This window comes from Pleurodeles waltl, chromosome 4_1 (genome assembly GCF_031143425.1).
Source record: "Pleurodeles waltl isolate 20211129_DDA chromosome 4_1, aPleWal1.hap1.20221129, whole genome shotgun sequence".
Lineage (NCBI taxonomy): Eukaryota > Metazoa > Chordata > Amphibia > Caudata > Salamandridae > Pleurodeles > Pleurodeles waltl.
This window is the reverse complement of record NC_090442.1, coordinates 830037091-830051437: the sequence shown is the minus strand read 5'-3', so window position 1 is coordinate 830051437 and position 14347 is coordinate 830037091. Positions and strand designations below refer to the sequence as shown.

The window sequence follows — 14347 nt, the reverse complement described above, 5'->3', positions numbered from 1 at the left end:
GGCAGGACAAGGCAAGCATCTCAGAAAGAACTCTCATTTAAAAAAACGTCCTTTGGAGCACAGAGTGTGTACCTTTGCCCAACTGCCTGGGTGCTATCCTTCATCCGGATTTCACCAACTTTCCCACACAGTTCCAACATACAATGCTGCAGACAGTGCACATGCTTCAAAGGGATTAGCTTGATGAGTGTTGTGAAAAAGGGAGATCAGGGACTAAGGGCCAGATGTACGACCATTAGAGTTTGCGAATAGCAACTTGTGAATTTTTGCGATTCGCAAATTGCGAGTCACACTCTGTAATGTACAACAGTGTCTTCAACACTGTTTGTGATTTGCAAATTTGTTCTAAGGGGCCTGCCTCATTAATATTCATAAGGCAGAGTGCATTTTGCAACCCATTGGGAATGGCCAGCACTCACAGGGATCCACATTGCCTCCTTTTTAAATAAATCATTTTTTTTTTTTTTTTTTTTTTTTTTTAAATGCAGCCAATTTTTCTTAAAGGAAAACGGGTTGCATTCCAATTAAAAAAATGAAAAGTTTCCTTTTAATATTTTCAGAGTAGGCAGTGGTCTGTGGGGCCACTCCCTGCTCTGAAAAAATGTTGGCACTTTCATTCACAAAGGGGAAGGGATCCCTTGGGGAACCCCTTACCATTTGAAAATGGGTTAACCCCTACTTAAAATAGATGGTAATTATGATTGTTTTCCGACCACATTCCCAGTCACAAAACAGTCAGTCATACATCCCCCTGCGACTCGCTATTAGAAAGTGACACCCTTGACACGCCCCTTCCTAATAGCGAGTCGCAAACCCTATTTTGTGCGTTGGTAACAGGTTAACGACTCACAAAATAGGGTCGGTACATGGTACAAGCCCATTTATGAGTCACAACTGGCAAATTTTTTCGTTCGAAGTCGCTAAATAGTTTTGTACATCTGGACTTAAGTGTGCAGAAATCAACTGCCGAACCAAGCTGTAAGAAAACAGTTTACCAAAACCTTCCAGGAAAATATGCAGTGTAAGATCAGAAAGATGCAGGATGTGAATGACGATTAGCAAAAGAGCAAGTAGTTGTCAGCAATATTGCACAGCAAATGTCGGCAAAACGTATATGTCTTTGGAAGGCTTACAATGGTGCTCATGCACTGGTGGAGTGAAAGCAGATTATGTAAGGTTTCCAAATTATAGAGTATCCAAATGACAAAATTGTCTTTTGACACTTAGTTACTAGGGAAGGACCAACCCAAAGATCATGACTAAGTGATTAAAAACAGTTTATATCCCTAGCTCGTCATAGTGGAGGCTTTGGGAACTAAATGCAAAATAGTGGGTGGCTGTCAAGTTTTAAGATTTATCGTGCAAAGTGTCTACAACATCGGGGGTAGTGTGTTTTCTCATCTATTCTTGAAACCTATGCCAGGGTTGGTGTTAATTCCACCTGATTCCCGGGGGGGGGGGGGGGGGGGGGTCGGTTTTTCTAGTTTTTTTCGCCCTCCCAGGCCCTTTTTGAAACTCAGCCGATCAACTCTAAATAAAGTCAAACAGCCCCGCACGGGCTATTGATAATTACGCGAGTGAAACCAGAAAGTGGTTACACTTGCGGCTGCCATCTTGGAGGGGAGGCAGTCTAGTCTCCCTATTGGAGACCTACGCGGTGAAGCGAGAACGCACTGCCGGCACAGACACTGGCTACTTAACTCACACACTGGGATAAGACCGGAAATATCCGGACCCCAGTGTGTATCTGTCCTTAGGTGAACGGTTGAGGGGATGTTTTGATGAAGTGAGTAAAACAGAGCCGATTTTGATATGAAGAACACTTCTCGGATACAAATTTAGGCACTGAATATAATGGGCATAATTTGATTTAACACAGCAGAGTGCGACTGCAAGCTCACCTTTACCACCGATGGATCCGTGAAGCAAAGTATTTGCCTAAATAATATATGTGTTTAACATTCTTTTTTAGGTTTTATCTGCTGTGTGTTGTGTATCAGAAGGTACGCTGATTTTATTAGAAGTGCTCACCACAGTCATTGGCATGCATTAGTTGCGACATTAAGTGGTGGTGTTCTCCATATGTGTAAACAGCAAGTATTAGGAAATATTTTTAAATATGTCCATTGTCCTCTGCCTAATCTATGGCAGACTAACCCTCTCACGATTATATTCTGCAGATTACAAAACAGTGAATACCAAGGCGGTATAATCACTTCACCTGTATGTAGTATGCAGAGTCTATGAATGTAATTAACCCTAATGGCACTAAAGGAGGGGTATCAAGAAGGTAGTTCCTTTGTCCTGATGAAAAGTCAAGGGGCTGGCTTGAAAAATGTAGACCTTTAGGAAGGTAGATACATAGATATCCATCCTGTCCGTTCCCTGTTTTTATACTCCTATTGACATCATTGTACATCAGCTTTATAGCTCTATAATTGCTCCCACAAATTTTGTAGTTCGCAGCACACCTGGATCTGCAGCGGAACGCAATGACCCAATTATGAAGCATGCCACTGAGGGGCAACCCTGGTAGGTGAGGGTCAAATAAGAAAACACATCTTTTCTTCACTTTGTGGAGGGTTATCATTTTTGCAGCAAACTGACTGCCTCCCAGTTTGTGGTTACTTATTGGTAGGACGACAAGCCTTTCTGTTCGTCTAGCTCCCTCTCATTTCTGATAATAGGTATGTGTGTGTGTGGGTGTGTGTGTGATATATATGTGTGTGTGTGTGTGTATATATATATATATATATGGAAAATGTCACTTACCCAGTGTACATCTGTTCGTGGCATGAGACGCTGCAGATTCACATGCTGTGCATATCCCGCCATCTAGTGTTGGGCTCAGAGTGTTACAAGTTGTTTTTCTTCGAAGAAGTCTTTTCAAGTCACGAGATCGAGGGACTCCTCCCCTTTCGGCTCCATTGCGCATGGGCGTCGACTCCATCTTAGATTGTTTTCCCCGCAGAGGGTGAGGTAGGAGTTGTGTATATAGTAATAGTGCCCATGCAATGGAGTAAGTATGTATGTACATAATGTGATTAAAAGTGTTATATTTACAAGTTTACAAATGTACAAGTTTATTTTTATCAACTTATAACGGCTACAGGCTCCCGGGGAGGTGGGAGGGCGCATGTGAATCTGCAGCGTCTCATGCCACGAACAGATGTACACTGGGTAAGTGACATTTTCCGTTCGATGGCATGTGTAGCTGCAGATACACATGCTGTGCATAGACTAGTAAGCAGTTATCTCCCCAAAAGCGGTGGTTTAGCCTGTAGGAGTTGAAGTTGTTTGAAATAATGTTCGTAATACTGCCTGTCCTACTGTGGCTTGTTGTGATGTTAACACATCCACACAGTAATTTTTAGTGAATGTATGAGGCGTAGACCATGTGGCTGCCTTACAGATTTCTGTCATTGGTATATTTCCTAGAAAGGCCATGGTGGCACCTTTCTTCCTAGTTGAGGGTTCCTTTGGTGTAATAGGCAGTTCTCTTTTTGCTTTAACATAACAGGTTTGAATGCATTTAACTATCCATCTGGCAATGCCTTGTTTGGAGATTGGATTCCCTGCATGAGGTTTTTGGAAAGCTACAAACAATTGTTTTGTTTTGCGAATTTGTTTGGTTCTATCAATGTAATAAATTAGTGCTCTTTTTATGTCTAATGTATGTAATGCTCTTTGAGCTACAGAGTCTGGTTCTGGAAAGAACACTGGTAGTTCCACCGTTTGATTTAAGTGGAACAGTGATATAACTTTTTGCAAAAATTTGGGATTTGTGCGTAGAACCACTTTATGTTTGTGCATTTGTATAAAGGGTTCCTGCATGGTAAAGGCTTGTATTTCACTTACTCTTCTGAGAGATGTGATAGCTATTAGGAAGGCTACTTTCCAGGTTATGTATTGTATCTCACAAGAGTGCATGGGTTCAAACGGTGGACCCATGAGTCGTGTTAATACAATATTGAGGTTCCACGAAGGAACTGGTGGTGTTCTTGGTGGAATGATCCTTTTCAGACCCTCCATAAATGCTTCTATGACTGTGATTCTAAATAGTGAAGTTGAATGTGTAATTTGCAGATAGGCAGAAATTGCAGTGAGATGTATTTTAATGGATGAAAAAGCTAACTTCGATTTCTGTAAGTGTAGTAAGTAGCTTTCAATGTTCTTCGCGGACGCGTGTAATGGTTGAATTTGATTATTATGACAGTAATAAACAAATCGTTTCCATTTATTTGCGTAGCAATGTCTTGTAGTAGGTTTTCTAGCCTGTTTGATGACCTCCATACATTCTTGTGTAAGGTCTAGATGTCCTAATTCTAAGACTTCAGGAGCCAGATTGCTAGATTGAGCGATGCTGGATTCGGGTGTCTGATCTGTTGTTTGTGTTGAGTTAACAGATCTGGTCTGTTTGGTAGTTTGATATGAGGTACTACTGACAGGTCTAGTAGTGTTGTGTCCAAGGTTGTCCGATGCTGGGTGTTTCGGCACCGAAACTTTTTCCACAGTCTTTTTCGGCTCCGAAGCCACCTTTTTCGGTTTCGGGGTGCTGATCTCTCGGTGCCGACTTTGCTCTGAGCCGGTATCTCGGTGTCGAGTCTGCTCGGAGCCAGTATCTCGGTGCAGAGTATACTCTGTGCCGGTATCTCGACCGGAGTCAGATGTCTTCGACACGTGTGTGCCCTTTTTCGGTGCCGATGGTTGGTCACCGAGTTTACGGGTTAAGCCATGGCCTGCCGGTGGTGGCGTCCCCTGGGCCTTCATGATTTTGGCGAGAGTTTTGGCCGGGGCACGTTTACTCACGGTTTTCGCCGGCTGCTCACTTTCGGCCTCTTCCGAGTCGGCAATGGAGAAAGTCTCCTCTTCTTCGACGTCGTGGTGCCCGGACGGCGTCGATGCCATTTGAAGCCTTCTAGCTCTCCGGTCCCGTAGCGTCTTCTTCGACCGAAATGCCCAACAGGCCTCGCAAGTATCCTCTTTGTGTTCGGGGGACAAACACAAATTACAGACCAAATGCTGATCTGTGTAAGGATACTTATTGTGGCATTCGGGGCAGAAGCGGAATGGGGTCCGTTCCTTGAGCCTTGGAGACGCACGCGGTCGGGCAGACCAGGCCCCGCCGGGGGATAGAAGCCCCGAAGGGCTACCGGAGCTCTTCTTTTATTCGGTGTCGATCTGCTATAACTAACCCGATACCGAACGCAAACAATACCGTCGAATTTTCCGAGATTTAACTAACTTTCCAAACCGTAACACGGATAGAAGAGGAACACGTCCGAACCCGATGGCGGAAAGAAAACAATCTAAGATGGAGTCAATACCCATGCGCAATGGAGCCGAAAGGCAGGAGTCACTCGGTCCCGTGACTCGAAAAGACTTCTTCGAAGAAAAACAACTTGTAACACTCCGAGCCCAACACTAGATGGCAGGAACAGTGCACAGCATGTGTATCTGCAGCTACACATACCATTGAATACATATATATATATATATATATATATACACACACACACACACACACTCATACATATATATGGAAAATGTCACTTACCCAGTGTACATCTGTTCGTGGCATTAGTCGCTGCAGATTCACATGCTGTGCAAATCCCGCCATCTAGTGTTGGGCTCGGAGTGTTACAAGTTGTTTTTCTTCGAAGAAGTATTTTCGAGTCACGAGATCGAGGGACTCCTCCCATTTCGGCTCCACTGCGCATGGGTGTCGACTCCATCTTACGATTGTTTTCCCCGCAGATGGTGAGGTAGGAGTTGTGTATGCTAGTAATAGTGCCCATGCAATGGAGTGAATACGTATGTACATAATGTAGTTTAAAGTAATTTATTTACAAATTTATAAATGTTCAAGATCAACTTCTAAACGGCTACAGGCTCCCGGGGAGGGGGGTGGGCGCATGTGAATCTGCAGCGTCTCAAGCCACGAACAGATGTACACTGGGTAAGTGACATTTTCCGTTCAATGGCATGTGTAGCTGCAGATACACATGCTGTGCATAGACTAGTAAGCAGTTATCTCCCCAAAAGCGGTGGTTCAGCCTGTAGGAGTTGAAGTTGTTTGAAACAATGTTCGTAGTACTGCTTGACCTACTGTGGCTTGTTGTGCCGTTAACACATCTACACAGTAGTGTTTGGTAAATGTATGAGGCGTAGACCATGTTGCTGCCTTACATATTTCGTTCATTGGAATATTTCCCAGAAAGGCCATGGTAGCACCTTTCTTTCTGGTTGAGTGTGCCTTTGGTGTAATAGGCAGTTCTCTTTTAGCTTTAAGATAGCAGGTTTGAATGCACTTAACTATCCATCTAGCAATGCCTTGTTTTGAAATAGGATTTCCTGTATGAGGTTTTTGAAAGGCGATAATGAAAATGTCACTTACCCAGTGTACATCTGTTCGTGGCATCAGTCGCAGTAGATTCGCATGTTCTGCATAGCTCGCCATCTGGTGTTGGGCCGGAGTGTTACAAGTTGTTTTTGTTCGAAGAAGTCTTTCGAGTCACGGGACCGAGTGACTCCTCCTTTTGTCTCCATTGCGCATGGGCGTCGACTCCATCTTCGATTGTTTTTCCCCGCAGAGGGTGAGGTAGGAGTTGAATTGTAGTAATAGTGCCCATGCAATGGAGTGACTAAGTATGCACCTATTTAAGGTTGAGATGATACATATATAAATAATTGAAGGTAACTTCCAAACTGCTACAGGCTCCCGGGGAGGCGGGTGGGCACATGCGAATCTACTGCGACTGATGCCACGAACAGATGTACACTGGGTAAGTGACATTTTCAGTTCGATGGCATCTGTCGCTGTAGATACGCATGTTCTGCATAGACTAGTAAGCAGTTATTTCCCCAAAAGCGGTGGATCAGCCTGTAGGAGTGGAAGTAGTCTGAAATAATGTTCTTAATACGGCTTGACCTACTGTGGCTTGTTGTGCGGATAACACGTCTACACAGTAGTGCTTGGTGAATGTGTGAGGCGTAGACCATGTGGCTGCCTTACATATTTCTTGTATTGGGATGTTTCCTAGAAAGGCCATGGTAGCACCTTTCTTTCTGGTTGAGTGTGCCCTTGGTGTAATGGGCAGCTGTCGTTTAGCTTTAAGGTAGCAGATTTGGATGCATTTAACTATCCATCTGGCTATACCTTGTTTTGATATTGGGTTTCCTGCATGAGGTTTTTGAAATGCAATAAATAGTTGTTTAGTCTTTCTGATGTTTTTTGTTCTGTCAATGTAATACATCAATGCTCTTTTGACATCTAATGTATGTAGTGCCCTTTCAGCTACGGTATCTGGCTGTGGAAAAAACACTGGAAGTTCCACTGTTTGATTTAGATGGAACGGTGAAATAACCTTTGGCAAAAATTTAGGATTGGTCCTTAGGACGACTTTATTTTTGTGTAGTTGTATAAAAGGTTCCTGTATTGTAAACGCCTGAATCTCGCTTACTCTTCTTAGGGAAGTAATGGCGATGAGAAATGCCACCTTCCAGGTTAGGAACTGTATGTCGCAGGAGTGCATGGGTTCAAAAGGTGGACCCATAAGTCTAGTTAGGACAACATTTAGGTTCCATGAAGGAACAGGTGGTGTTCTTGGTGGTATAATTCTCCTAAGGCCCTCCATGAATGCTTTAATGACTGGTATCTTATATAGGGAAGTTGAATAGGTAGTCTGCAGGTATGCAGATATTGCTGCAAGGTGTATTTTAATGGAAGAGAAAGCTAGGTTAGATTTTTGCAAGTGAAGCAAGTAACCCACTACATGTTCTGGAGTTGTGTGTAATGGTTGTATTTGATTAATATGGCAGTAGCAAACAAACCTCTTCCATTTACTTGCATAGCAGTGCCTGGTGGATGGCCTTCTGGCTTGTTTTATGACTTCCATACATTCTTGGGTAAGTTGTAAGTGCCCGAATTCTAGGATTTCAGGAGCCAGATTGCTAGATTCAGCGATGCTGGATCTGGGTGTCTGATCTTTTGGTTGTGCTGTGTCAACAGATCTGGCCTGTTGGGCAATTTGATGCAGGGTACCACTGATAGGTCTAGCAGCGTTGTGTACCAGGGTTGCCTTGCCCAAGTTGGTGCCATCAATATGAGTTTGAGTTTGCTTTGACTGAGTTTGTTTACCAGGTAAGGAAGGAGAGGGAGAGGAGGAAAAGCGTAAGCAAATATCCCTGACCAGTTCATCCATAGGGCATTGCCTTGGGATTGTTCGTGTGGGTATCTGGATGCGAAGTTTTGGCATTTTGCGTTCTCCCTTGTCGCAAACAAGTCTATCTGAGGTGTTCCCCAGAGTTTGAAATAAGTGTTCAGAATTTGGGGGTGAATTTCCCATTCGTGGACCTGTTGGTGATCTCGAGAGAGATTGTCTGCGAGTTGATTTTGGATCCCTGGTATAAATTGTGCTATTAGGCGAATTTGGTTGTGAATTGCCCAACGCCAAATCTTTTGTGCTAGCAGGCTTAACTGCGTGGAGTGCGTCCCCCCCTGCTTGTTTAGATAATACATTGTTGTCATGTTGTCTGTTTTGACGAGAATGTATTTGTGAACTATTATTGGTTGGAAAGCTTTTAGTGCTTGAAAAACTGCTAGAAGTTCTAGGTGATTGATATGCAGTTTTGTTTGATGTACGTTCCATTGTCCTTGTATGCTGTGTTGATCGAGGTGTGCTCCCCACCCTGTCATGGAAGCATCTGTTGTTATTACGTATTGTGGCACTGGGTCTTGGAAAGGCCGCCCCTTGTTTAAATTTATGTTGTTCCACCACAGAAGCGAGAGGTAAGTTTGGCGGTCTATTAACACCAGATCTAGAAGGTGACCCTGTGCTTGAGACCACTGTGATGCTAGGCATTGTTGTAAGGGCCTCATGTGCAGTCTTGCGTTTGGGACAATGGCTATGCATGAAGACATCATGCCTAGGAGTTGTAATACCATCTTTGCTTGTATCTTTTGTGTTGGATACATGCGTTGTATGATGGTGTTGAAATTTAGAATTCTTTGTGGACTTGGAGTGGCTACTCCCTTTGATGTGTCTATTATGGCTCCTAGGTATTGTTGTACCTTGCGCGGCAGAATGTTGGATTTTGTAAAGTTGACGGTGAACCCGAGTTTGAAGAGGGTTTGTATGATCTGATTTGTGTGATTTGAGCACTCTATGAACGAATGGGCCTTGATTAGCCAGTCGTCCAAATATGGGAACACATGTATTTGCTGCCTTCTTATGTGTGCAGCGACTACCGCTAGACATTTGGTAAAGACTCTTGGTGCGGTTGTTAATCCGAAAGGCAGTACCTTGAATTGGTAATGTATTCCTTTGAATACAAACCTTAGGTATTTCCTGTGCGATGGGTGTATTGGTATATGGAAATAAGCATCCTTGAGGTCTAAAGTTGCCATGTAGTCGTGTAGTTTTAGCAATGGCAATACTTCTTGTAGTGTGACCATGTGGAAGTGGTCTGATTTGATGAAAGTGTTCACTACTCTGAGGTCTAGGATTGGTCTCAGCGTTTTGTCCTTCTTTGGTATCAGAAAGTACAGTGAGTAAACTCCTGTGTTTATTTGTGTGTTTGGCACTAATTCGATTGCATTCTTTTGCAATAGTGCCTGCACTTCTATCTCCATGAGATTGGAATGGTGTGTTAAATTTTGTGCTTTTGGTGGTATGTTTGGAGGGAATTGTAGAAATTCTATGCAATAACCATGTTGGATAATTGCTAGAACCCAAGTGTCTGTAGTGATTTCCTCCCATGCTTTGTAATAATGACCTATTCTTCCCCCCACTGGTGTTGTGTGGAGGGGGTGAGTGACATGTGAGTCACTGTTTAGTAGTAGGGGTTTTGGGGCTCTGAAATCTTCCTCTATTTCTAGGGAATTGCCCTCCTCTATATTGTCCCCGAAAACCTCCTCTATACTGTCCCTGGTAACTGGACGGTGTTGCTTGTGAGGTGCTGGCTTGTGTGCTTTGACCCCGAAACCCCCCTCGAAAGGGCGTTTTACGGAATGTGCTGTAATTCCCTCTGCTCTGCGGGGAGTAGAGTGCGCCCATGGCTTTGGCAGTGTCCGTATCTTTTTTGAGTTTCTCAATAGCTGTGTCCACTTCTGGACCGAACAGTTCTTTTTCATTAAAAGGCATATTGAGAACTGCTTGTTGAATCTCTGGTTTAAATCCAGACGTTCGGAGCCATGCATGCCTTCTGATAGTTACAGATGTATTAATTGTCCGTGCAGCTGTATCTGCAGCGTCCATGGAGGAGCGGATCTGGTTGTTGGAAATGGTCTGTCCCTCCTCAACCACTTGTTTTGCCCTATTTTGTAAGTCCTTGGGCAGATGTTCAATGAGATGTTGCATCTCGTCCCAGTGGGCTCTGTCATAGCGCGCAAGTAGTGCCTGGGAGTTCGCGATGCGCCACTGGTTTGCAGCTTGTGCTGCGACTCTTTTACCAGCTGCATCGAACTTGCGGCTTTCTTTATCTGGGGGTGGTGCATCTCCAGATGTGTGAGAGTTGGCCCTTTTCCTAGCTGCTCCTACAACGACAGAGTCTGGTGGCAGCTGTGTAGTGATGAAAACCGGGTCTGTAGGAGGCGCCTTATACTTTTTTTCCACCCTTGGTGTGATTGCCCTACTTTTGACCGGGTCCTTAAAGATGTCTTTTGCGTGCCGGAGCATACCAGGGAGCATAGGCAGGCTTTGGTATGAGCTGTGGGTGGAGGAGAGTGTGTTGAATAAAAAATCATCCTCGACCTGTTCTGAGTGGAGGCTTACGTTGTGAAATTGTGCTGCTCTAGCCACCACTTGAGAATACGCGGTGCTGTCTTCTGGTGGAGATGGCTTCGTAGGGTATGCCTCCGGACTGTTATCTGACACTGGGGCGTCGTATAGGTCCCATGCGTCCTGATCTTGGTCACCCTGGCTCATGGTGGTGTGAGCTGGGGAGTGTGATGGAGTTTGTGCTGGTGAGACGTTAATCACGGGCGGAGGAGAGGGTGGTGGGGTAACTCTTTTCACCACTTTTGGTTGTGGTGTCTGTTCAGTCTGGAACTCCAACCTTCTCTTTCTCCTAATGGGGGGAAGGGTGCTTATTTTTCCTGTCCCCTGCTGTATGAAGATACGCTTTTGCGTATGGTCCACATCAGTTGCTTGTAGCTCTTCCTCAAACCTATGCTTTTGCATTTGGGAGGTTAGCGAGTGCTCTTCTGTATAAGAGCCTGAAGCTGGGTCGCTTGCAGTTTGTTTCGGCATCGAAACCCTGTCTGCGTGTTTTTTCGGCTCCGAGGTGACTTTTTTCTTTTTCGGGGCCGAAACCTCTCGGCGTCGATCTGCTTCGGTGCTGCTGTCTCGGCGTCGAGCCGTATCCACACCGGCATCTCGGTGTCGAGGCTTGTCTCCAGCACTTTCTCGGTCCCGAGAAGGCTGCGTGCCGGTGTCTCGACCGGAGTCGGACGACCTCGGCACTGTTTGGGCCTTTTTCGGTGCCGACGGTCGGTCACCGAATTTATGGGTGGAGCCATGGCCGGATGGCAGTGGCGTCCCCTGGGCCTTGTAAATGTTTCTCTGTGTGGTTTTCGACGTCTTACTCACGGTTTGTGTATCGTCGAATCCTTCGGAGTCTGAGTCTTGGATCGAGAAGGTACCTTCCTCTTCCTGTTCCTCGAACTCCCGTTGGGCTGTCGGTGCGGACGCCATCTGAAGTCTTCTGGCTCGACGGTCTCGGAGTGTTTTTCGGGACCGGAACGCACGACAGGCCTCGCAGGTGTCTTCGCTGTGCTCAGGTGACAGGCACAGGTTGCAGACCAAGTGTTGGTCTGTGTAGGGGTATTTATTGTGGCATTTGGGGCAGAAACGGAACGGGGTCCGTTCCATCGGCGTTCTTCAGCACGCGGTCGGGCCGACCAGGCCCCGACGGGGGGGGCTGTCGGTGCGGACGCCATATGAAGTCTTCTGGCTCGACGGTCTCGGAGTGTTTTTCGGGACCGGAACGCACGACAGGCCTCGCAGGTGTCTTCGCTGTGCTCAGGTGACAGGCACAGGTTGCAGACCAAGTGTTGGTCTGTGTAGGGGTATTTATTGTGGCATTTGGGGCAGAAACGGAACGGGGTCCGTTCCATCGGCGTTCTTCAGCACGCGGTCGGGCCGACCAGGCCCCCACGGGGGATCGAAAAACTACCCCGAAGGGCACCGGAGCTCTTCGATCTTCGAAGCGGTGTGGAATCTAAGTACGCCGATCCCGAACGCAACAATACCGACGAAAATCTTCCGAAATTAGCTAATTTTCCGTTCCGAAACTCGGAGCGACAGGAACACGTCCGAACCCGATGGCGGAAAAAAAACAATCGAAGATGGAGTCGACGCCCATGCGCAATGGAGACAAAAGGAGGAGTCACTCGGTCCCGTGACTCGAAAGACTTCTTCGAACAAAAACAACTTGTAACACTCCGGCCCAACACCAGATGGCGAGCTATGCAGAACATGCGTATCTACAGCGACAGATGCCATCGAACATAGTTGTTTTGTCTTTCGAATTAGTTTTGTTCTGTCAATGTAGTACATTAGTGCTCTTTTGATGTCTAATGTATGTAGTGCTCTTTCAGCTACAGAATCTGGCTGTGGGAAGAACACTGGTAATTCTACCGTTTGATTCAAGTGGAACGGAGAGATTACTTTTGGTAAAAATTTAGGATTGGTCCGTAGAACAACTTTATTTTTGTGCATTTGAATAAATGGTTCTTGAATGGTAAATGCTTGAATCTCACTCACTCTTCTTAGAGATGTGATGGCAATTAAAAATGCAACTTTCCACGTTAAGTATTGCATTTCACAAGAGTGCATGGGCTCAAAAGGTGGACCCATGAGTCGTGTTAAGACAATGTTGAGGTTCCATGAAGGAACTGGTGGTGTTCTTGGTGGTATAATTCTCTTTAGGCCTTCCATAAACGCTTTTATGACTGGTATCCTAAATAATGAAGTTGAGTGCGTAATTTGCAGGCAAGCTGAAATTGCCGTAAGGTGTATTTTAATGGAAGAGAAAGCTAGTTTAGATTTCTGCAAATGTAGTAAGTATCCTACTATCTCTTTTGCAGATGCGTGTAAAGGTTGAATTTGATTATTATGGCAGTAATAAACAAATCTTTTCCACTTATTTGCATAACAGTGTCTAGTGGTAGGTTTTCTAGCCTCTTTTACATTCCTGTGTGAGGTCTAAGTGCCCGAATTCTAGGATTTCAGGAGCCAAATTGCTAGATTCAGCGATGCTGGATTTGGATGTGTGATCTGTTGTTTGTGTTGTGTTAACAGATCTGGTCTGTTTGGCAGTTTGATATGAGGTACTACTGAAAGGTCTAGAAGTGTTGTGTACCAAGGCTGCCTTGCCCATGTTGGTGCTATTAGTATGAGTTTGAGTTTGTTTTGACTCAACTTGTTTACTAGATATGGAAGAAGTGGGAGAGGGGGAAAAGCGTATGCAAATATCCCTGACCAGTTCATCCATAGTGCATTGCCCTGAGACTGATGTTGTGGGTACCTGGATGCAAAGTTTTGACATTTTGAGTTTTCTTTTGTTGCAAATAGATCTATTAGTGGCGTTCCCCACATTTTGAAGTAAGTGTTCAGTATTTGGGGGTGAATTTCCCATTCGTGGATCTGTTGGTGATCCCGAGAGAGATTGTCTGCTAACTGATTCTGAATCCCTGGAATAAATTGTGCTATTAGGCGAATGTGGTTGTGAATCGCCCAATGCCATATTTTTTGTGTTAGGAGACACAACTGTGTCGAGTGTGTTCCTCCCTGTTTGTTTAGGTAATACATTGTTGTCATGTTGTCTATTTTGACAAGAGTGTATTTGTGGGTTAATATGGGTTGAAATGCTTTCAGAGCTAGAAACACCGCTAACAGTTCTAAGTGGTTTATATGAAACTGTTTTTGCTGAATGTTCCATTGTCCTTGGATGCTGTGCTGATTGAGGTGTGCTCCCCACCCTGTCATGGATGCATCTGTTGTTATTACGCATTGTGGCACTGGGTCTTGAAAAGGCCGCCCTTGGTTTAAATTTATACTGTTCCACCATTGAAGCGAGATGTATGTTTGGCGGTCTATCAACACCAGATCTAGAAGTTGACCCTGTGCTTGTGACCACTGTGATGCTAGGCACTGTTGTAAGGGCCGCATGTGCAACCTTGCGTTAGGGACAATGGCTATGCATGAGGACATCATGCCTAGGAGTTTCATTACTAATTTGACCTGTATCTTCTGGTTTGGATACATGGCTTGTATTACATTTTGGAATGTTTGGACTCTTTGTGGACTTGGAGTGGCAATCCCTTTTACTGTGTTGATTGTTG

At 45.0% G+C, this 14347-nt stretch overlaps 1 protein-coding gene across 1 annotated transcript in view; it reads right to left on the bottom strand.

Annotated features, from left to right (window-relative positions):
- The window catches only part of RAB21 (RAB21, member RAS oncogene family), a 242597-nt gene that overhangs the window by 141789 nt on the left and 86461 nt on the right, over positions 1 to 14347 (bottom strand). The gene's annotated exons all lie outside the window — the stretch shown is intronic.